The 23,144-nt window shown below is 49.2% G+C and overlaps 1 protein-coding gene across 2 annotated transcripts in view; it reads left to right on the top strand.

The window, feature by feature from the left end:
• Window positions 1–483: 483 nt before the first annotated feature.
• The window catches only part of BRINP1 (BMP/retinoic acid inducible neural specific 1), an 86,618-nt gene continuing 63,957 nt past the window's right edge, over window positions 484–23,144 (top strand). The window contains exon 1 of one of the 2 annotated variants that reach the window (XM_023938091.2): window positions 484–955. The gene's annotated coding sequence lies outside the window, so the exon portion shown is untranslated. Of the gene's footprint in view, window positions 956–13,785; window positions 13,920–23,144 lie in introns of those variants that run through there. The other variant, XM_086857911.1, reaches the window with a different exon arrangement.

Below are 23,144 nucleotides of genomic sequence, written 5' to 3'. Positions count from 1 at the left end.
GCCCCGCTGTCCCGGCGCTGTCCGCGGTGCTGATCCGCGCTCTCCCGGGGATGGGGAGCCGCTCGCCCCCGGCCCAGCTCCTGGAGGCGAGGCGCGATCCCCGCAGCGAGGCTGGGAGCATCCTGCTCTCCCATCAGCATCCCGGCGCTCTCCGGCTCCGGGAGGAGAAAATTGACGGCTTGGGGGTGTAGAAAAAAAAAATAATAATAAAAAAATTTAATAGACGGGGTCTTCCTGGAATGGTAACCGGCCCCGCTGCAGCCTCCTCCCCAGACCCAGATCCCTCCTCGGCAGACAAGTTTCCACCCCTCCCGCAGCCCCATCCCGCCGCCCTTCCCGGTCTCACCCTCCCTTCCCACGGCCTCTGTCTGGCCGGAGCCGAAGTCCCTCCTTTTTGCCCCCGGCCCCTCCCCTTCTCTAATTATGTACAAAACACTTCTTAGAATAAAATGGCCAAGCTGGGGCTCCGCCCTGCTTTCCTCTGCCCCATTCATCCTCTCCAGCCCGCTCCAAGCCCCTCCTCCTGTGGCAAGCCCAGCCTCTCGCTTCTCTCCTGGAGCTCTTTTCATTTTTATTTCTAACCCCCTCTCCATTCTCCCTGCTGCCTCTGCTCTTTCCCCCGATGGCTACGAACTGAGCAGCAGAAGAGGGGGGGGGCACAGGAAGAGGGGGAAAAAAAACAAGAAAAAGGAAAAGGAAGAAGGCGAGAAGCGGATTTTTTTTTTTTTTTTTTTTTCCTTGCCTCTGCCCTTAATGCCCGCGATCTGGATCAGGGAAGGGGATTTTCTGTCTGAGCATGAAAAGGACTGCTAGAGCCCCAGGATTTTCACGCCCGCAGTATCAGCCCCGCACCCAGTATGCGAGCTGGACAGAGAAGCTCTCCCACAAGTTCCTACCGAGCCGAATAAAAGGCACGGGCGAGCCGCTCTCCGCCACAGAGGGACATTAGCATCAGGTAAGGGAGCGCTGCCGTGCTGCGGCTGCGGCGCTGCCCCTGCCCGGGCCGGCTCCCCGCTCCTGCCCGCCTTGTGTAACCATCCCCCCGCCCTGGGCAGCGCCGAGCCGCCGGCACCGATGGACGGCCCGGTCCCGCAGCTCAGCAGCCCTTCTGCATGCGTGCTGCCGAGCCAGGGGCCGAGACTGGCGCACTGGGAGGGCTGGGAGCGCTGGTTTTACTGGGGCAGCCCCCCCTCCCCGGAGGATGCTCGGCAATTGGGGTTCAGCCCCGGCTCGGCTGGGCTGGTGGCGAGGCGCGGGTGGCGGCGGGGGTGGGAGGCAGCCGGGATCCATCTGTATTCCGGAGTATCGGTACATCCCGGAGCAGGGGGGGACCGTCCCCAAGGAGATGGTGTCATCTCCACTTAATCCGCTGCTCCGCTTTCGCAAGTGACAAGCAAATCGCGGAGGAAAAGGAAAGTCTGTCGCCTCGAATCCCACACTGGGCTGATTGCCCCGACTTCCAGCGGGGATGGGAGACGGCGGCAGAGCCGGGGGAGGGTAGGGATGGCGGGGAGCTGATCCCCGCGGGGCTGGGGATGGGTTTTCCCCCTATTCATTTCCCCATCCAGCGCTGCTGGCGAGGCTGGTGAGGAGCGTAACTTTGCCTTTTTGCAGTCCTTGGGGAATGGCCGGACGGAGGGCATCTCCGTGCCATTGCATCATCCCCGAGGTCCGGCACAGCCTGGGGCTAAAACCCCCGGGGCGATGTGGACAGAGGAGGGGGGTTATAGGTGTGCGTGTTTTGGCTTTGGAGAGTTCCCCCGTGCTGGTTCCTGAGAGCGGGGAAGGGGAGGAGGTGTCACTTCTTGGATGCAGTCTCCTCTTCATGGAGAGAACCCAGCAGCAGATGAAATGCTGGCAGAATTGCTGTTCGAATTTAGCCGTGTGATTGATATCTGCACTGGGCAGGACAGAAGGGTCCTTCGTGCTTTACTCTGGCTGCTCATCTGGCTGCATAATAATAATTGTTAAAGGCAGTAAATCTGCTTTTCCCAGGAGTTGTAGAGAAGTATTTGGGAGACATGAGTGAGAGGAGGAGGGAGCGAGTGAAGAGATGTGGCTTTGGTGTACGGAACATGAAAGGTTCTTGAAAAAAAAAATCCCTTCTAAAGGAAAAATATCGATCAGCTCTGCTTGTGAGTAGCAGACAGCAAGCCCTGGACTCTCTCCCTCCCACACACCCCAGACAAGCCCCCGTGGTCTCCCTGGAGCATGCACACGCCGAGCACACCCAGCACATGCTGTGGCACTCAGAGCCCACCCCGTGCTCACACACAGCACCTCGGGCTCTCTCTGCCGTGGATGCAAACACCTCTCCAAGCTCTGCGGCCCCGCCGTTCCCGCACGCTCAGCCGCACAGCTGGGACCCACACACAGCAGAACGTGCAGAAATAGCTGCATTGATATTCTTATTATGGAAATCAAACCTTCAGAAGTTCGCATGAGCACACACACATGCTTTCCTCTTTGCAGGGCTCGCAGAAGGTGGTTTGTTCCTCCAGTGTAGCTTTCTCCCGTAGTTGGCTCCAGGCATTGATTTGGGGTTTGTCTGACTCCAGAGCCCTTTGCAAGTCAGCAGAAAACCCTCTACATTTGGTGTGTCTACGTTTGTTTTATGGCTCTTTGCAGATTCCCAGGACTCGGGAATGATTTCACTACTGGAAAGGCAGACAGGGAAGCAGGGAAATGGCTGGAGGAGTGGTGGCAATTCCATACTCATCATGTCTTCTCTGATCAAGGGCTGGAGTCTGGAAGTATGGGAAGAGCTCTGCTGGAGTTACGTAGCTTTTTAATGTGTGTGAGCAGAACCACACACACATCTACAGCTAAAACACACAATGCAAGGCTCCTCTTCGGTCTCACCGTGGTTCAGAGAAAATCCCTCCCATCCTCAGGGGACAGGTGCTCCCTTTGCATGCCCCTTTGATCAGCAATGACACAGTGGGCACAGGGGAGATGATGTCACCGGTGTTAGAGGTGTTTAGCATTCCCCCCTGACCTTCCTCCTCTTCCCCTCTTTCCATGGGGCCTAGTGAGGAGACGAGCCTCCAAGAGCAGGAATATAACGAGGCTGACTAAAGTCTGTGTTAAAACTTTGGAGAGGAGGAACATATGGTCAATTGGCTGGTTTTAGGTAAAATGTGTCCCAAAAGAAATGGCACGGAATGTGCCTCCGTTCCCTCCTAAGCACCACTGTTTACTACACTGGAAGTATGCGTAAGGCGGATGCTAAACACTACGCGGGAATGGGTCTGCCAGCAGACAATAGTCACTGTTGTCTGTGTGACAGAAATAGTTCAAAGCCAAATCCTCCCGTCTTTGCTCAGGCAGGAGCCCCACCACCTTCTCCAGGTGCATTGCTCGGGAGAGCACGGCAGGAACTGACTCCAGAGCCAGGGACCTGCACCCAGCTCCCTGCCCACCTCCAGGAATGGATGTGGATTTCTAGACTTTATCCAGGACTTGCTGTTTACAGCTGATGCAGAGATGTAGAAAAAGCAGGAAAAAATTGATCGGGGCGAGGAGCTGGGGAGTCGGGAGAAATCGCTGAAGAACATAAATGAGGGTGAGAAACCCCCTGAGCACCTCGAGACGCTCGTTTGGATGTGGGAAATCAGGGAGGAACTTCCCTGGGAAGGGAGCACACCCCACTCAGCCCCGCAAAACCCCACTCAGCCCCGCACAACGCCAGCCCCGCAAAACCCAGCAAAACCCCGCAAAACCGCGCACAGACCCAGCCCCGCACAGCCCCGCACGGCCCCGCTCAGCCCTGCTCAGCCCTCCAAAACCCTGCACAGCCCCGCTCAGCCCTCCAAAACCCTGCACAGCCCTGCTCATCTCCCCAAAACTCCGCACGGCCCCGCACAGCCCCGCACGGCCCCGCAGCTCCAGCGCGGCGGGCGGGCGGTGCCGCCGGGCCCCAGGAGGGGGCGCTGTGGCTCCACGCAGCGCCGGGAGCGGAGCGAGGCTCTCCCGCACCCCTGCCCGCAGCATCCCTGCTCCTTCATCCCTGCTCCTTCATCCCTGCCCGCAGCATCCCTGCTCCTTCATCCTTGCTCCTTCATCCCTGCTCCTTCATCCCTGCTGCTTCATCCCTGCTCCTTCATCCCTGCTGCTTCATCCCTGCTCCTTCATCCCTGCCCGCAGCATCCCTGCTCCTTCATCCTTGCTGCTTCATCCCTGCTCCTTCATCCCTGCTCCTTCATCCCTGCCCGCAGCATCCCTGCTCCTTCATCCCTGCTCCTTCATCCCTGCTCCTTCATCCCTGCCCGCAGCATCCCTGCTCCTTCATCCCTGCTCCTTCATCCCTGCTGCTTCATCCCTGTTCCTTCATCCCAGCCCGCATCATCCCTGCCCGCTTCATCCTTGCCTACTTCATCCCTTCCCACAACATCCCTGCCCGCTTCATCCCTGCTGCTTCATCCCTTCCAGTATCATCCCTTCCCGCTTCATCCCTGCCCGCATCATCCCCTGCTCGCATCCCTTCCCGCATCTCTGCCCGCATCCCTTCCATCCCTGCCCGCATCCCTGCCCGCATCCCTGCCTGCATCCCTTCCATCCCTGCCCGCATCCCTGCCCGCATCCCTGCCCGCATCCCTTCCATCCCTGCCTGCATCCCTGCCTGCATCCCTTCCATCCCTGCCCGCATCCCTGCCCGCATCCCTGCCCGCATCCCTTCCATCCCTGCCTGCATCCCTGCCTGCATCCCTTCCATCCCTGCCCGCATCCCTGCCCGCATCCCTGCCCGCATCTCTCCCGCATCCCCCGCCCCCATCCCCAGCCGCGGGTAAGGCGGAGGGGCCGGGGATGGGCGCTCGGTGCCGCCGGGGCTCGGCTCCTGGAGCCCAGGTGAGGCTGCACCGGTGCGGGCCCCGTCCTCCCCCTTCGGAGCCTGCGGGGAGCCGGCCCGGTGCGTGCAGAGATCGTTCACCCGGTGATGAAATGCAGCTACTTCTGGGACAGAGCCCAGCAGCTTTTCCGTGCCAGCAAATACTACAGGGGAAGTGAAAAATCACTTCATGCATTGGAAGTGCAGAGATGAACTTAGTGAGGCAGAATATAAATTACCCAGAGCGAGGGAGCTTGTGCCCAGTTGTTTGATTTACACCATCCTGCTTGCAAAAGTATCATGAGATTTTTAACAACCATAAGGACCTTGGCCCATTTCCTTCCAGGCCACACAGAGCAGCTTTTCAGAAAGGGAGAACATCCACACACACACACAGAGATCTGGCCTCTGAATGGATCCATGGACCAGGATCTGGTGCTGTGGATCTCTCTCTTCCCTGGAAGATGGCTGCCAGAGCAGGATGCTGAGCTAGGGAATGGTGCTGAGCTGAGTCAGGGCAAAACGTCTCCTGCCAGCAATGTGTGCTACTCCAGAGTGTTCTTGGATGCCAGGGAAGGTTTTTCCCTGCTTGCTGTGCCCCTGCATGGCCACATCCAGCTGATGTGCTGGGCCTGAAGCACGTCTGGCCAGAGCTGGAGCGGGCTTGTGGCTGCAGGTGGTGTGGAAAAGGGAAATGTTATCAAGGAGAGAGACCTGGGGAAGCAAACTGGATATATCTACTGGGTACTTCTGTCTGGAGAGAGGATGGGCAGAGATGGACCAGACAAATGAGATGACATTCCCAGGGTTGGGAGTAGGCACAGGACAGCTGTTGCTGGCTTGATGAGCTAAGCTATGCAGCGCCAGGGAAGGAAAAGTCCTGACTAGAGGGAGGGAGGAATGGAAGAAAGAGCAGAAATCAGAGGAGCAGCTGATTTAGACAGAGCTGAAGGCTATTGAAGGACTTAAGTTTATTTCAGGAATGCTGGATCACGTCTCAAGCGGAGGTGGCATAAACATGAACATGTCATTTTGGAAAGAAAACACAAGTCAGGCCCAGGATTCCCCTGAGCCTGGGCTGGGGAGTTTCACACAACATTTACAGCCCCCTGCTCACAGAGCTGTTTTCCTGCAGCCTTGAGGCAGGACCTGCAAGCAGCTTCACGGGAGAAAGATGCTTATTTATTTTTGCTATTTGTTCTTCTGAAGTCATGTGTTCCACATCCATTTTATTGTTGCCTGCACGGTGCAGCTGGCAGAGCTCAGCTCTGCACAGAGCTGCTGCTGTGTCCCCTGCAGCGCTGCCTGAGTGGGACCCACGGTGGCACCAGTGGTGGTGGCACATTTTTGGGTGTTGGCAGAGCATTGCCCAGTTCCTGAACCCTCACAGATGTGATTCCTGGCTCCTGTGCCAGCCAAACAACCAGTTGCACTGCTGATGGATCACCTCTTGCAGTGGCAATAGGAATAACAGTAAGTGATGGAGGAGTGAATAATCTAGAGAGGGTCACCTGCAGGGGAGGATGGAGCGAGTTGCCTTTGCCAGATGATGTGTGCTGATGTTCACTGGTGGAAATGCTGGGCACAGGTAGAAACTGATGTGCCAGAAGCACCAGCACAGCTTTGCAGCCCTAGAGCGATTCTGTGTGTGTGTGTTAGCAGTGGGCACCATTCAGTGCAGAATTTCCATCACAGAGACCCTCCCAGAGGGTCAGGAATTACAGCAAAATCAGCTCAGAACTGACACACCAAGCTTGCAAACCAAGCTAGGAGAGGTTCTAACACATAAGAGAAGCTCCAGAAAACCAACAAAACCCCAACAATTTTCTCCTGGACTTTTGCTTGGATATCAAAAGAGGGTATAGGAGTAGAGGGAGCTTTCACTCCCATCAGCTCTCCATACTCCTAATTTCCAGTGGAGTAGCTCCAGATCCTGTAGTCTTTTCATGCCTGGGACCTGTCTCATTGCTACCCTGATAGGAAGTACATTCTTTATGCTGGTATTTAGAGAAGATACATCCTGAAGCCATACAACAGGTCTTCTTACAGCCTGGACTTTTATATCTTTGCATGTTACAGCTGGAATATGTTGTACAGTGAGTTCCTGTGAGGAGCTCGCAGCCTCTTGCCGTAAATCATCGCAGCCTGTCGAAGCCAGGGCTGTTAACTGGCTCAGTGGTGAGTGAGGATCTCTTTCTTAGCCTTTGATTTAGAGTGTGATTTAGAAGCTGGCCTGTGCTCTGGACTCCACTGTGTCCATCACGGTTTTGGATGCAGTTTTGGCCAGAAGTCCTGAGTCGGCACAAGCGACCCCATTTAGCCATTTCTTTACCCTGCCCTGCGTGTGTGGCTGTCAGATCCATTGCTAACACTGGAGACCCCTGTGGTAATTTATCCTTGCAGCTGTGCATGCTGACTTGCTAAGCAGGGTGGAAGACAGGGAGGGTGAGCTTTAAAAGCATCGCCTCGTGCAGGCAGCACGTTCCAGGTGAGGCTGTGGGACCAGAAAAATAAATAAATGGAGTTTGTGCAAAATTAACTGCAGCAACTGAAACTAAGCAGGGAAGAATGAACAGAAACGAGCTGTGAGCCCAGGGAGGAGGCTGGGGATTCAGAGCAGGCAGGAGGAGCAGGATGAGCAGGTGTGAATCCTTAGCTGGACTGCTGGGATCAGTGGAACAGACACCAGCAAGGCAGGATGCGGGTGCTGGAGCAGCCGGGCTGCTCTTGGCGCGTGGCTGCTCTTCAGGCAGGTACAGATGGTGAGCGGGTAAGCAGAGCCCTCAGACATATGCTGGGGTACATATGTGGCTCTGGGTCCCTCCTGGCTCTGACCCCCTCCCTGCCTGGAACGGGAATGTTATTCCAGCCATTTCCCACACTGCTCTGTGCCCAGTGAGGTTTGCAGCCAAAATCAAAGGTGTGTTTGGAGGGAGCAGCGAGAGCTTAGGAGGTACAAGCTGAGACTGAAGAATGCCTAAGAAATACTGAGAAAGTCAAAGGGAAGAACTAACAAAGACAGCACGGGGTTTGTGCTAAAATTGTGAACAGAGACAAGAAAGCAGCAACAAGGATCCCTATAACATAGCCTTAAGACGAGCAGCTATTTCTAGAATTGCTTATTGTCATGTCGTCCAAATTTGGAGTTGCCCCTGCAAAACAACTCCAGGCTTTGCTGTTTTATGCTGGAGAATGCTGATAATGTGTTTATCTGCCATTTCCACTCTCCTAAAAGAGAGCTCTAAACTATTTGAAAATGATGGACCATGTTTTAGGCCAGTGAATAGATAAATCTGATCAACCAGGCAAAAGTGACCAGTTAGTATTTTCCCACAATATTTACCTAAGGAAACCAATGAGAGGAAATTTGAGTTCTATAAATATTTAGATAAAACTCTTTTTGTACAATTAGAGATACATGTGCATCAATCCTTTTACTTGCTGCTTGGGGGGAAGAGTCAAGGTGAAAAGACTGATTGGAACTGGAAGTGTTGCTCAGGGAATTTGCTGAGGAATGAAGGAGGGATATATTTTGCAGATGAATCTGGATTGGACCTTGTTAAGACTGGAAAAAAGTGAGAAGAGTTCTAACCACAACAGTAGGACACTAAAGGGACCAGAAAGAAGTGGATGAGTGCTGTCACTCCTGGGATAACCTTTCAGCTGTGTGGGGATGTGCAAAGTCAGTGGTTGTCTGAGGACTGTCATCTGCAGTGCCAGATGGAATATCCTGTGTGTGGAACCAATTTCTTTATTGGTTCCTTCCATGCTTTGTGTTTTCATAACATTCTGCAGTGATGGAGTAAGTTAAGAGCCATCTTTGGAAGTGTTTTTTGGGGGGAGGGTTTAGATCTGGCACCACGTAATTTCCTTGTGTGTCTCCTGGTTTTCTATGGGAAAGAGAAGGGGTGAATAATCATATCTCAATTCTCTCCCCTCTTTGTGACTGGATAGATGTCAGAACCACTCCTCTTGTCTCAAAGGCCCTGCTGCTGCAGGATGTGTCACTGGGTGCCCAGATATTGCTCCAAGTTTATCAAATACAGACCTTTTATTCACACCTGGGCTCAATTGCCACCGACCCAGAGCAATCAGAGCCACAAAGAGCCTGATCCTGCAATTAGAATCACGCAGACAAATTTTAATTACAGCCCCATGGACATAATGAATCTGATTTCCAAGACCAAAGCCAAAGCAACAGCAAATCCATACACATGCCGAGTGCGGAGTGAATCATGTTTATGGTCCATCAGTGTTCAGCTTCTTTGTTCCAAAATGCTGGTCAGGAAGGCAGAAGAAATATTCCCTGGGATATTATAAAGACTAACATATCATCAGAGGGAGAATCAATGGAGATTGATGGCAAATTAGATGGACACTTGAGACATTAAAAGGAAGGATGGAAAATAGAAGTGGTATTATAATTGAACCATATTAATACATTTTAAATTGCTTTACAAATATTAACAAGTTAAATAAGGGAAGCCTGGAAATAATAGTCCATCTAGTCTGGGAAAGCTGGGAGTGAGGAGGGACATTCGGGTTCCAGTACAAAGGTATATGAAGGTTAAAATGAAAAGTGATCAGAAGTATTTTAACACTTTGATGACAGAAGAACAAGGGGACACATCAAAATTAAAGGGCACAACTCTTAAAGCAAATTAAAAGGAAATAGTTCTTTCTTCAGTGTATAGTGAAGGCACACAATTCCCTGCTGCAGGATGTCGCTGAGATGAAAGTCCGGATGGATTTGAAGTGTAAAAGGCAATGTAACTTTGTAGCAATTAATAGCATTTGCAGCCCTGCAATCTGGGACAATGGTAATCAGGTCTCAGGCTTCAAAGCAAAGGATGACCATCTTTTGGGGTCAGGAAGGACATTTTCTCTCTGCATAAAAAAAACATAATATGGTTGGGCAGGTAATGTGACTGCCTATGGTCGATTCCTCTGGAAGCTAAGTCAGCAAGAGATTAGCAAATTGCTTCTGTGGGTGCTGGATTAAGGTATTATAAAAAGGTTTTCATCAATGCCAGACAGAATATCAATCCAGCAATCTCTTCTTCTGTGTCAACTCCCACAAAAGTAATTTCAGTGATTAGAGCAGATATTGCAGTAGGACATAAAAGGGGTGGTTATAGGTGGCAGCAGTGACCCTGAGCTGCACAGCTCAGTTCCCTCTATCAGCTCCGGCATCTGCGGGGTGGCACAGAGCTGGGATGAGCCTGGAGTCTCCCAGCACTAGGTTCTGTAGGGATACAATCTCCCTGTCCCCAAGGACCTGCTGCCTGGACAGAGGAGGAGGGAAAGAAACAGGGAATGCTGTCACCTCTGCTCAGAACCGGAGGAAATGCAGCGCAAGGCTTGGAGAACAATTCAAATCCTGTCAGTAGAAGCATTTCAGTTTGCAATTTTGCCTTGACAGATTTTGAAAGTAGTTGGTGGCAAAAGGTAGCAGAACATTATAGAAAACAAGACCTTAAATTCTGCCGTGGGATATGGGGAACATTGGGAAAATCAGCCTCCAAGGTGTTTGTAAGATGTCACCTTAAAGAATCTGCCCAAGCTGATGCAGGGAGGCTGTGACAGAGATAAGTGGGTGCATGAAATCCTGGGACTTAGCCAAAGCAGCCTGGTAGGGGTGACAGGGAGGACAGAGATCAGCTATGAAGCTGTGTCCTCTCCCATATTCTGCCCACAGTGCCATCCCCCTGAGGGTCCAAGGGTGACTCTCCCTGTCTGCCTTGTGTTGGGCACAATCCTGTCTCTTGCCCAGGGTCACCCACCATCACTGTGCTGCTGGAGGGATGAGGAATGTGACTTTCTCCATCACCTTCCTCTCCCATCAGCCATTCTGATCCTGTTGCTGAAGACAGAGGTTGGGTGAAGAGACAATAAGGCTCTTGAGTACACTCAGGGAAGCTGAGCTTCAGCAGGTGACACTTGTGGAGGTGCCAGGAGCATCTCCAGGTGAACAGAGACCAAACTGCTCTCCTCTGGTCAGGTAACAAAGCAGTGTTTCCTTCAGAAGGGTGGAAAGGATGGGCTGTGAGGAAAACACGTCAGTAGGTGGGATAAAGTTCTGACAGGTGTGTGACTGGGGGGAGGAAGGGGGGAGCTGGCTGGAGGGAACACAGGGTTCACTGGTTGGGCAGGTGTGAATGCTCAACATCGGGACAAATGATTCCTTTGCTTCCTGGATGGCAAAACAGAGAGGGATGTGAGTGGCAGGTGCAAATCTGCCAGTGAGGTGTTGTGGAGGTGTGATCATTACTGTGCTCATGGCCTGGGCTGGGAAGGATGGACGAGAGAGTCCTTGTGGTGCAAAATTCACCAGAAAGATGCATGAAAAAGATATAATAGCTACAAGGTAGGGCTGCAATTTACCTGCATTATTGGAAGATTGATTTCTGATGAAAGGAGCAGAGAAAGAAGGGGAATAAAATTTTATGGATGGCAAGAATGGGGATCAGAGGTCTGAAATGGCAGCTGTTAGTGTTCTTGAAGGATTGGTTCAAATGGGGCTGCAGAGACCAGTGCAAGCTTCTGATTTCCAACCATCTGCATTTAGAAAAGAGAGGGGGACCAGCAGGCTGGCCTTGGTGAAATTCTGCTGGATTTCTCCAGAGAATCAGAATTGTCCCTGCATTTAAAGTACCTGAAAGCCTTAAAACACTGACGAGGCTGAAAGGTGAGGTGAGGGTCGAAAGCGAGAAGGGCTGACAGGAATAAGTAGATTGTAGTCTAGGCTGGATAATTCAGGGATCTGTAATAAAACTGCCCAGTGACAGATAGTGAGTAAAAGACTACAGGTATATTATGGTTTACAGAGCACAGGACAGATGTGTCTCTAAGGAGGATGAGATAAGGAGAGGAAGGCAGCAGCGGCTGTTTTGGGATGCAGCAGCACTGTGTGAATAAAGCAGCGCTGTAGCAAGATAGTTCAATCATGGTGCTGTCACTGACATATTATATACGACCTTGAGCAGGTCACTTAGGCTGGGAGCTTTGCAGAAGAGCTTTTTAAATGCATGTGTTTCCATGCACAGGAGCTGAATCCCTTCAGAGCTGCGGCTCTGAGCCTCCAGCTCACACAGCGGATGGGAACTGCCCAGGAAACTCGGATCCAAGTTTGGCATGAGGCAAAATCTGGATTTTTTAAAGAATTCAGCAGCCCCTTATATATTTCCTCAGGAAATATAATCCCCCAAAGACTGGTAGTCAGCTGTGCTGACTCTTTCCATTTCCAGTGCTGGACAGAAGCAGTATTGGTTTGGCTCTCTCTCCCCTCCACCCCAGTAAAATGGCTCCTTCTTCAGAAATCTGGCCTGAATTAATTTCTCTCCTCCTTGCCTAAGATCACTGGCAGAGCTGGCCTTTTACTGGAGTAGATAAGGGAAGAACATGCTAATTGCATCTGTTCGCCTCCCTTGCACACAGAAATGAGTATTTTACATACATAAATACATTGCATAAAGTGAAGTTTGCACACACACACACACACCCTGAGACATGTGCATTGTGCTTTAAGAACGCTGAATCAAGGCTGCTGTTCCATATTAATCCTTTTACCAACTTCAGCATTTGCTGTAAATAGCAATTAATGATAAAGCTGCTTGCATTAAATAGAAGAGCAGAAGAGGCTGATAGGTCCTTCCTACCTCTGGATGCTCCTGCAGCGCTTCTCATTACTTTAAGTTTGAAGACAGAGATTCTGTCCGTGGCTGCACTTTTTTCCCTCACTGCTGCTCCTCTGAGGCAGCTCTTCTGTAAAGCCTTTTCACCAGGGCAGTGCAGTCCCCAGCCCTCGTGTGTCACATCACAGGGACAGGTGTTTGATGCTGTGACCCTGCCTGGGGTGCTGTGGCAGTGGTGGATGGGAGGGCTGGGGACAAACACACTCTGCTGCCCTTGCACAGCATCACTCTTGTCTCCAGACCTCCACCAGTAACATTTGGACTCAAGGAAAAGGAAATCAACAGGAGAGCTGAGACACACTCCAGATTTTATTTTTAGGTGTATGTTTAAAATTCCAGGCACTTGAAGGGATATGAGGATTGATTCCCAGCTCAATAACGCAGTATTTTTGTGTTCAGAGGCTCAGGATGCATTTTCCATGCCACAGATGAGAGTGTTCAAGCATGCAGCATCTGCTGGGACTGTGATGCAGGACGGTGGAAGATGACAATAAACCATTGGAGGATTTGTGCTTGCTCATATTGCCCAACATTGATGTTAATAAAGCAAAATATACCCAGAACTGGGTTACTTCTGAGGGGAAGATTGTTTCCTCCTGGAGAAACTCCAAGAGCAAACTAACAGGGAGCTGAGATCTTTAGCAATGTGGAAACATCCAGAGATATCTACATGCTCAGTTCCTACACACATACCTAATTTTCTTTAAATCCTCTGGATGCAGGGAGCTGAGCATCCCTAAACACCTCCAGGACCAAGGCTGCTGTGAGCAGGGTCCTGTGCAGGACAAACCAGGCACAAAAACAGGTGCAGAGTCTGCCTGAGGAGCAGGATCCCTGGAACAGGCTGTTCCCATCCCTGCCTGTCTCATTCCGAGTGCTCTTCAGGGCTTTGAGTCAGGGATGGCTGGTGGAGAGAGCTCTGCTGCTTCTTGTTTTTGGCTTGTCACAGGTGCTTGGACATCACACCTTCCAATTTTCTGTAGGGACTTCTGTGTCTGTTTGATTCTGTGGTGATTAAAAAAAATATAAAAAAAGGAAAGCCAGGAGTAGTGAAAAGGAAGAATTCAGAGAAATAGAGGGTGAAAAGGGATGGTGTCACTGTCTTAAAATATACCAGCAGCATATGGCAATTTCTAATGGAAAAAGTAAATTCACTCTCAGATTATTTCCTGGGAACTTTTCACTCATTTTTGATACAGGGCTTTGCTCATCTATTGTGCTGTAAATCTAATTATGTCATTTTAAGTTCTCTGTTGAATGCAGGTTTAGACTAGAAGACAGCAAAGGACTCTGAAAGTCGTCAGCTTAAGGAATTCACAGAAACTCAGCCTTGCTGAGATCCCTCATGTTGTTATGAAGATCTGACAGACAGTTATTGGAATTCCTGGTAGGAATAGGTGAATAATGATTTCTCTCTCTCTTTTTTTTTTTTTCATCAGTTTAGTTCTGGAAGAAAAAATGAAGGGAAAAAATTACTTTTAGATATTTAAATATAATTAGTGTGGCGGGGGAAGAATGAAAAGATTTTATATTTGAGACTAAAAGGAAAAGAGAATAGAAAATCACTTCAAAACTTAAATTTTGCATAAATGAATAACTTTCTTTTTCATAACCGTATTATTTCACTTTTGGCCCGTTTTGTTTTTCAACGTTTCCTTCTAGACTCACTTTATAAACATCTCATCACGGAGCATTTACGTTAAGAAACAATGCAGTCATGTACTTTGGGTATTTTAAATTTTTCCCATCCCACTTTCTGACAGTAACTATCTAATGAATTCAATCTGAATTAATAAACATTGGCAGACAATCCCCAAGCACTTTTCTGAGCCTAATTTTAGGACGTGTTAAAAACAATGTCTCGCATCCTTTAGTGCCGATGATTGCAGTTTCCTTTATGCTGCACACAGTTAAAGACAATTCCTACCTCAAATAACAGATACTCAAAAGGGTCCAGAACGATGGGAGATAAAAGGAGGAGGTAAAAAGATCTGTCTGAAGTAAATCAGGAGCAGAGCCATATAGAGAAGAGGATGGTTTTGACTCCATTCCCTGCTTTCTCACCAGCCTGGGGATTAATTATAAATCTCTTTCTCACCCATTAGATTTTTCTCGTACTCCTTCTACTCCTGCACTTTCTCATTCACACCTTCAAGTCTTTGCTACTCTTCCTTTAATCCAACTTTCCTGATTCTCCAATTTTTGCACACTTTCCTCTTTTCTCGTCTGCTCCTCCTGGAGAAGATTGCTAACTAAGTGGCAAGTGTTAATAACATGTCTTGGCTGTGCCTGCTGCGAGGAGAAAGGAGGAGCAAGCTGAGTGAAGGAAAGCTGCAAAGAAGGAGGAAGGGGATGATCTGAACTGATTTCAGACTCTGCACAAAGGTGCAGGAAGGCAGAGGAAGCCCCTGCACGCTCAGAAACCTCACTGCAATGGGAGCAGAGTCTGAGCTGAGTGTCCCAGGAGGAGATCATCAACATATCTGCAAGGTGGGACTTGTTTTGTCAGGGATACAGGGGCCAGAGCAAAGACTTGCAGGGCTGGGAGATGTGTGAGGGGAACCAGCAGGTCCTGTGCAGTGACAGGAGCTCAGACAAGGGCACACTTGGTCGGTGTGGCTGGGTTTGTGCACAGGCACTTGTGGCACTGGGGTAACATCAGCTGTGGGTGTGAGAGAGGGGTGACACTGCTCCCTGTGCTGGCAGGGCTCCCTCTGCCACCTGCTCTGGGCCACAGGGCCCCACCTGAGCCCAGGATGTCACCACATCTCCTGCCAGCTTCCTCATTCCTGCAGGAGCCCCTGCTGGTCACTGCAGCCTCTGCTGTGGTCACTGGGAAAATGTGGGCAGAACCTGTGGGTTTAGGGGGCTGAAATGTTTAGGGGGGACACAGGAGAGCCCCTGGTTTGGGCTGGCAGCTGCAGCTCCCAACCACAACTCTGCTGGTGCTATGGGAAGAAAGATGTTGTCTAGTCTGCAGGAGGAGGGAGAAAACAGAGGTGTAAATTAGAGGGAAGTTTCCTTGAGCTGCCCTGGTCTGAAAATAATATACCAGGAATAAAATGTCCAAGAATAGCTGTCTGTCATTGTAAACAGGAATATAAGCATGATAGATAACTTCAGGCTATGTCTTCATGATCACAGCACACTCTAAATACTCTTCTTTCTTTGGAAACTCCTTCCCAGCACCTTTGATTTCACAGGGATATTGCTATATTCCTGTTCTGCATTTAATTTAACACTCATACAAAATTATGTATCTAGAAAGCTATTTATTATCTAATTCGATGTCTGCAGTTGAGGAAAGACTCTATCCCTTCCCACAGCAGTGTCTCTTTGTCTGCCAGCTCTGACTAGCTGCTAGGTGCCCTGGGGAATGTCAAGGCAGAATTTATTAATCATGACCAGCCATGGAGGTGTTTTTCAGATTTGGATTTGGCCAGCTGATCGCACAGGATCTTTCTGGGTGTCAGGCTGTTGAAGACACAAATGTGATGCTTGCAAAGTCACTTTGGGAAACTGCAAAGGCATGCAGGATCCTTCCAGGGTGAGGAGTTCCAGCAGGAGAATGTGTGCAGGCTGGTGAAGGGGGCTGCTCACTCCCTTTGGCAGGACACCGTGCCAGGGAAACTTTACCTCTCAGCATGTCCTGTCCTTCCCCCAGCCCACAAAGGTGTGAATCTCTCAGCATCGCCGTGGAAGCCTCGTAGGCATTCATTCTGAATGTCTCCCTCGGAGCAGGAGGAGCTGTGATGGCACCTGGCACTTGCCAAGCTGGAAGTCACCCCTGGGCCTGCCCACGAGCGATGGCAACGCCGGCCAACTGCACAGGTTGTGCTGAAACCGCAGGGTTTGTTTCACAAACAGCTCTCAGCTCTTCCAGAGCTTCTTGCCTCCCTTTGTAGAGCCTGGGTGAGCATGTGCTGCTCTTCCTGGTCAGTGATTTCCTCCTGGCTCTGAGGAAAGGTCAAGTGTCCACGCCAATTCTTTTGGGTCTGTCAGCAGCCCTCAGATCCTCTGGCGATGGAGGGCGAATGATTTGCAGTGTCTGGCACGGATGGGCAATATCTCCCTGCAGGAGCATTCCTCCTTTCCAAAAGACACTCCACAGTGTAACTTGGAGTAATGAAGCATTTCCCTCCAGGTCTCTTCCAGGGGGTAATTCCATGCTCAGTTGTACTGCTGCTGTCAGAGGGATGGGGCTCCAATACTACAGATGTGCTGGTGACAAGGGGTAAGGTCAACTCTCAAGTAAATTATCCACAGTTTTCAAAATTGATCATCCTCAAACCTCCTTTCCTGCCTTCGACTTGTTCCATTGTTGCCTAACACGGGGACAAATTGAGGCACTTTGCTCCTTCCCCACCCCAGAGATGAGGCCATACACACAGAAACGTCAGCTGGGATGGGATGGAGCCATTTGTGGGGTGGGGAGGTGGAAACATCTTCTTTTAATGGAAGTCTCAGACTCCAGCAGTGCTCACTATTAGCCAGGAGCTGTAATCCATAGTGACAGGCCAGCTGGAGCACGAGGATGCTTCCAGGCAGATCTGCATTCAGAGGTGCACTCCCAGCAGCTGCGTGGGGGAATTCAGATTTCCAACCACGGAGCCTGGCACACCAGACATGTCCCATTCGGAGGAAAAGCAGACAGAAAAACCCCTCTCCCACTGCAAATAAATCTCCTAAAGTTGGGGATGCTTCTTTTTACTCAAACACAGCTCTCCCTGGGAGAGAAATTGAGGGCTGATCCCTCTCTCTGAGGCTTCCTTAGGAAGGAGCAGCCCTTGGTGTGTATTGGGGCTTCCTTTAAGGCTGGTGAAAGGGAGGAGAGGGAAGGAGAATGGTCCTGCATGGCCGTGCTCTGCTGTTTCCCCATCACCAGCAGCCTCTCTGTCCTCCTGCCCCTCTCCACCTTTGAATGGGCTCTGTGTCCTCCAGTGCTGTCTCCATCTCTCACCCAGCCTGTGGCTGCACAGGGGACCTTGGGGACATTTTCCTCCCCAAAATGAGGAATCGATGGATTGTCACAGGCTCAGCTCCAGCTCTTGCCCTCTCTTTTGCTGCTTGCTTTGCCCTTCCCTTTAATCCACTTTTCCCACCACTTACACGGATGGAAACTCACAGGGAGCGATTCCCCTCTGCTACGTGCAGGGGAGCAGAAATGTGGTTTAAAACAAGCAAAAAAAAATAAAATCAGGTAGATTTCCGAGAAGGAGGTGGAATATATCTTTTAAAAGTACCTAAGTGGTTTGGAAGACAGAGGTCCCAGAGGGTCAATGGTATTCAGACTTTTAAATCCCTGATGCTCATGAAAACATTGCATACAAATTCTACTCTGGGAAGATCTGCATTTTCTTCTTCTTCTTCTTTTTATTTTTTTTCCTTTAACAAGTAGAGGAGTTGGTTTTTTGGTGTGCAAAGGGGAAAGGAGCTGTATTTTGCTGTCATTGAGCTGGCAGAGCTGCTTGGAAAATGGACAATTTCCTCGGGAAATTCCTGCCTTTTGATATGTGGTTGGTTTTTTTTTAAACTTCAGTGTGAAGGAGAACCATGATCCCACAAGGCTCTTATGACCTAAAAATTTAAAAGTAATAATAATTTGAGATCATTGATATCTTCTGTTCCTGTGGTGCTGAAGCACTAAGATGCTGTGGGAAATATTTAGCACTGTATGATAATACATCAAATAAACAGCACCAAATATTTTATGCGATATATAATGCATTCTAAACATACATCAATACAATACACAATATGTAAGAATGTCAAAACAAATTAATTGGAACAACACATAAATAATGTGTTTATTTCCTCAAAATTAAACACTTCACTATGACTGAAACGAAGAGAGAAAATCCACATGATTTGTTTTGACACTTTAAACATGAAAAAAGTTTGTCAAAACTGACATGTTCCCGTGCAACATTTAGATTTGGAGGGAACTGCTTTTTCCTGAGAAAAACTGTTCTGTCAAAATTTTTTGACCAGCTCTACATACAGTCTATCTAAAAAGACAAGCATCACAGCCAAGACTCTCAAACGCTCCAGGTGGTCAGGAGATGGATTAAGCACAGAGCAGAACAGTCTCAGAGAAGGAAATAAATAAATCTCACAGCTTGAGGTGGCCTCAAATGTGGGTAACAAAGGCCTGCAATGTTTGAGGAGCCCAGACCTGAGTGGTGTTGAACTTTAATCCCAGAAAGGACTGAATGCCTTCAGTTTTTAACTTTTTTAGCATATCTGTGTTGCAGAAGTGCTGCACTGATGGGAGAGGGTGTTTGTGATGCCTGTGCAGATCCTCAGTATCCTCTGGGATTTTCTGGTTCTTGGCTTTGGTTGGGGTCTAGCTGCCACCAGCCTTCTGTGCTTGCAAGATGAATACTGGTAAGGATGAGATGGCTTTATTTTCCACACATCCTTCTGTCCCAGTGGAAATCCCAGGCTGGGGGCTCAGGGAATAGGTGGAAATGCAGTGCTGCAGGTAGATTGGATCTGGGATTCAGAGCTTCTGAGAGCAGCTTTGGGTAGGAGTTCTCCCACCTTCATGATACACAGATTTTAAATCTTCTCATTATATAAATGCAGTTCCAGGTTAATGTGAGCTTCTAATTTAATATGCTGTTCCAAATTAAGAGTTAATATGGTATTTGATTATCTTTTTGCAATGAGATCCAACCCAAGGCTCATTGACTTCAATAGACTTTCCAGGAGAACCTACAATGGCAGAGCCTGAGCTCCGGGTTTCTGACTTCTGCTGCAGAAGCTGCCCATGAAATGCTGTTCTTTGGGGCTAACACTCATTCTGGCTCACATTTCCAGCCTGAGTTGAAGTGCAGTGTGTCTAACTTCTGCTCTGTGGGGTGGCAGGGCTGCAGAAGGGGCTGAGCCTGGGTGTTTTCAGCCTCAGCGCAGTTCCCTGCATTCTGGGAGCAGTGGTTTGTGTAAGCCACCTCTAAATCCTCCCCCAGGGAGTTGCAGGGCTATGGAGCCCACGTCAGGGGCCAGCTGGGCTCACCCTGCAGCTCTGCTCCCCCACAGAAACCTGAGCCAGGCCATCCTCAGGAGGTCCCAGAGTGTCCTGGCAGGGCTCTGAGGCAGTGGCTGCAAGTCTCAGTGCACTGAGAGCTTTATGGCCACTGCAAATTCCTGATCTACCCAGTGGGATAAGGAAGGTGGAGCTGCCCAAAGCTGGAATTTACAAAGCTCAGAGACCCTTTTCTCTGCCCTCTCCAGCTGCCCCTGCTTCCCTTGGCTCCATCCAGCTGAGTGGTGCCCAGAGGAAGCTCTGGTGGTGCTTCTCATCCTGGCAGGCAGGCTGGCATTATCCAGGCAGCAGGAGCTGTTCCAGAAGGAATGGCCTGGGGATTTTAACCCCTTCTGCTCCTCCAGTAACAATGGAGGAGCACAATAACCCAGCCAAAGACTAAGCTCCTTTTAGGAGGACAAGACAAATGGGAAGATAAACCATTTTCAAGGATTAGGTAACCTCAGCTTCTTTCACTGAAAGAATCAGTGGTAGTTTGCATTTCCCAAGCCTTGTGGAGCAGGATCACTCCATGTGGGGCTTAGGTGACAAATTCTCTTCCCAGGAATGAACTTCAGAACAGAAATATTGGACAGACTGTCAGGTGTGGGATATGACTTGACTTTGTTGGACTGATTCCCCCATTATTCCCCCATTTTTGCTCTCCAGAGGAGTTTTGCCATCACTCTTTTTTTCCTTCAGCCTCTCAGCTTACAGGTCCCAATTGTTGCAATGGAATATGTTAGAAAGGCAAGACTGGCACCAGGATGGAACAGTCATGAAAGCAGAAACCAGGATTTCTGGACTGTAGCACAGGTCTCATTAAACTGAGAATTCAGATTACTTTTTCCTAAGTTTCCAGCAAAAAATTGCAGGGAATAATACTATTTTTGTTCGGTTTATTGTGTCTGGTTTGCAGGTGTTTCTTTTTCCAAACTGTAAGAAAAGTATTAAATGAATTTGGATATTTCCTCTTGTGCATAAATTACAAAATCTATTTCAGCTCAGTCAAAACACAGCTTAAGAAAACACTTGATTTTGATTTTGAATGTATGTTACTCAACATGTAATGAAAAACAAAACACAATCTTGAACTGATCCCTTCCAAACTGAACACTCAACACATTCTGTTCCAAAGAAAAGCTGACTTTATCAAAACGCCTATTTCTTTCCCCCCCCCTTAAATCAACAAATTTCTACAAAGTGTTTTGCCTCTGATGAATTGGCATTTTCCTGACATGAAATGAGCAATCCAAAATAATTCTAAGCAGCTCTGTGGCAAGTCCCAGCTAATTCTGGAATAGTAGCATGAAGGTGCGTAGGAAGGGTACTGCAAGGAGATGGAGCACTGAGCTGAGACGTAAGAGATTTGGGTTGAATTCCTGAAGCAGTTATAAAATGATCTGGGACAAGCCATTAATCTACCCCGTGTCTCTATTCCCATCCTGCTGAATGGAAAAAAAGCATTGTTTCCCCATCTCCTAAAGATGCTGCAAGAATAAAAATCTATTAACACGTGTAAGATTACTGGACTTTGATATGTGTATAAATACTGAGGAAGATAGAGGATAGAGCTGCATTTTTGTGTAACTTAGAAAGAAATTATGAGGAAGTGGACTAGCTAGGACAACACTTTAATAATAGTAGGAATAATTTCAAGTTCGGGGCACTGCTTAATAGAAATCACTGCTCAACACCCGCCATATTTTTTTTCTTTTTTAATAAGCAGCTCAGAAAAGTGCAATTTATCATTATTATTATCATCATCTACATTCATTCTATCTCTGCCACTTCACAAATGAGAGGAGTTCCTCACAAACATCGACAAAAGCGAGCTCATTATCCAGTCTCCCTATTTTTAACTCTCATTTGTGACAATAGCTATCAAACTCTTGCCAACAGTTGGGCTGCTGGTGTGCTGACACCGCTGCTCCGCAGCCCGCTGAGCGGGATTAGCTCACTGTTCCCTCGCCTTCCCCCATCTGTCCCCGGCCATCTGCTGTCCTTGCTCTCCTGAATAGATTGAGAGCTTTTTGGGGCATGGACAGCCTTGCTGGTGTGTGCAGCACCCACTGTTCCAGTCTGGGATTCAGCAGGATTGGCTTCGGAATCACGGAGCTGTGGAATGTCTTGGGTGGGAAGGGACCCACAAGGAGCAGAGTCCAGCTCCTGCCCAGACCCCCCAACACCCCAGCCTGGGCATCCCTGGAGCTCTGGCAGCCTCGGGGCCGTGCCCATTCCCTGGGGAGCCTGGGCAGTGCCAGCAGCCTCTGGGGGAAGAACCTTGCCCTGCTCTGCAGCCTGAGCCTGGCCTGGCCCAGCTCCAGCCACTCCCTCTGATCCCATCACTGGTCACAGAGACATCAGAGCCTCCTCTTTCACCTCCCCTTGTGAAGAACCTGAATGCTACAACTTCTCCTGAGCCCCCTCTTCTCTAGGCTGGACAAACCTCAGCAGCTTCTCCTATGGCTTCTCCTCTAGACCTTCACCATCCTCATAACCCTGTGACACTTCACCATAAACCTGTGCATGCACAAGCAGAAGTTCCTTTCAGTTGTTTTCCCAGCCTATGGAGCGCTGTGAGAAGGATTTGCTTTCCCCACAGAGCCCTGGCCCAAGTGCCTGTGGAGCCTGGAATTCAGAGCAGTGCCTTTGGCACCTTGGCCAGCAGATTCATGGTCAGGACTTTTGGGGTTTGACCCCCTCTGTCCAGCACCACCTGATTTTGTGACTTGGTGGAGCCACCTGCTCCTCTTGCTTGGTTTCAAGCCACCTCTCATCCTCCTCATCATCACACCATGGTTTATAATTAGCTGAAGTGTGGGGACAAATGAGCTGAGAGCAGGTACAGAGCTGTTACCATTGCAATTCTCACCTCCTTACAGGCAAGGAGTAATTGGAGTTTCTGCACAAAAACAGGTCCTTTTTGGCTGCTGGTTGAACTGCATTAATAAAAGAGGGTTTGTGGTGTGGTTTTGGTTCACTGAATATTCTGACAAGTAAGCAAAGTGTTGATAAACTGAAAAGAAGAAAAAAATCTTTTCTCCTACAAGTCATTTGGGGCCAAAAGTGATATTTTTACCACTGTTCCATCTTAAGGGGGTGGAAAGATAAATCAAAAGGAGAAAAAGCTCCAGTACTTTCAAATAGAGATTTGGAAATCTTTCCCCTTGGAGCTCTCACAACTCAAACACTGACATCTCCCAATCATTATTTTTTTCAGCATGAGCAATTTGGCAAAAGTGAAGTGAATTTGTGGGCTCTGTTGGTATTTATGGAGAGGTGTTTCTCATCTTCTCTCTTTGCCTTTCCTCACCCAAAAATATTTTGGCTGATGAATATCCTGCAGGTTTAACCACTCATGCATATTTAAAACTAGAGTGGTTAAGGAATAATGCAAATTTAGACACTGATCAGAGCAGAATTACTGAGATTTGGGGATGGATTAGCCAATCACTGCCTGAAATAGTGAAATCCCACTTCCCTAAGGAAATGGCTTTCCAACCATTTGGGATTTTACGATGTTGTATGCCACAGTCACCCAGAGACTCAGAGCCACTGCTGAGCTGCAGCTCCAGCCCTGACTCAGTCAGAT

Source organism: Cyanistes caeruleus, chromosome 20 (assembly GCF_971803275.1).
Source record: "Cyanistes caeruleus chromosome 20, bCyaCae1.hap1.1, whole genome shotgun sequence".
Lineage (NCBI taxonomy): Eukaryota > Metazoa > Chordata > Aves > Passeriformes > Paridae > Cyanistes > Cyanistes caeruleus.
This window is presented reverse-complemented; position numbering and strand designations above follow the sequence as displayed.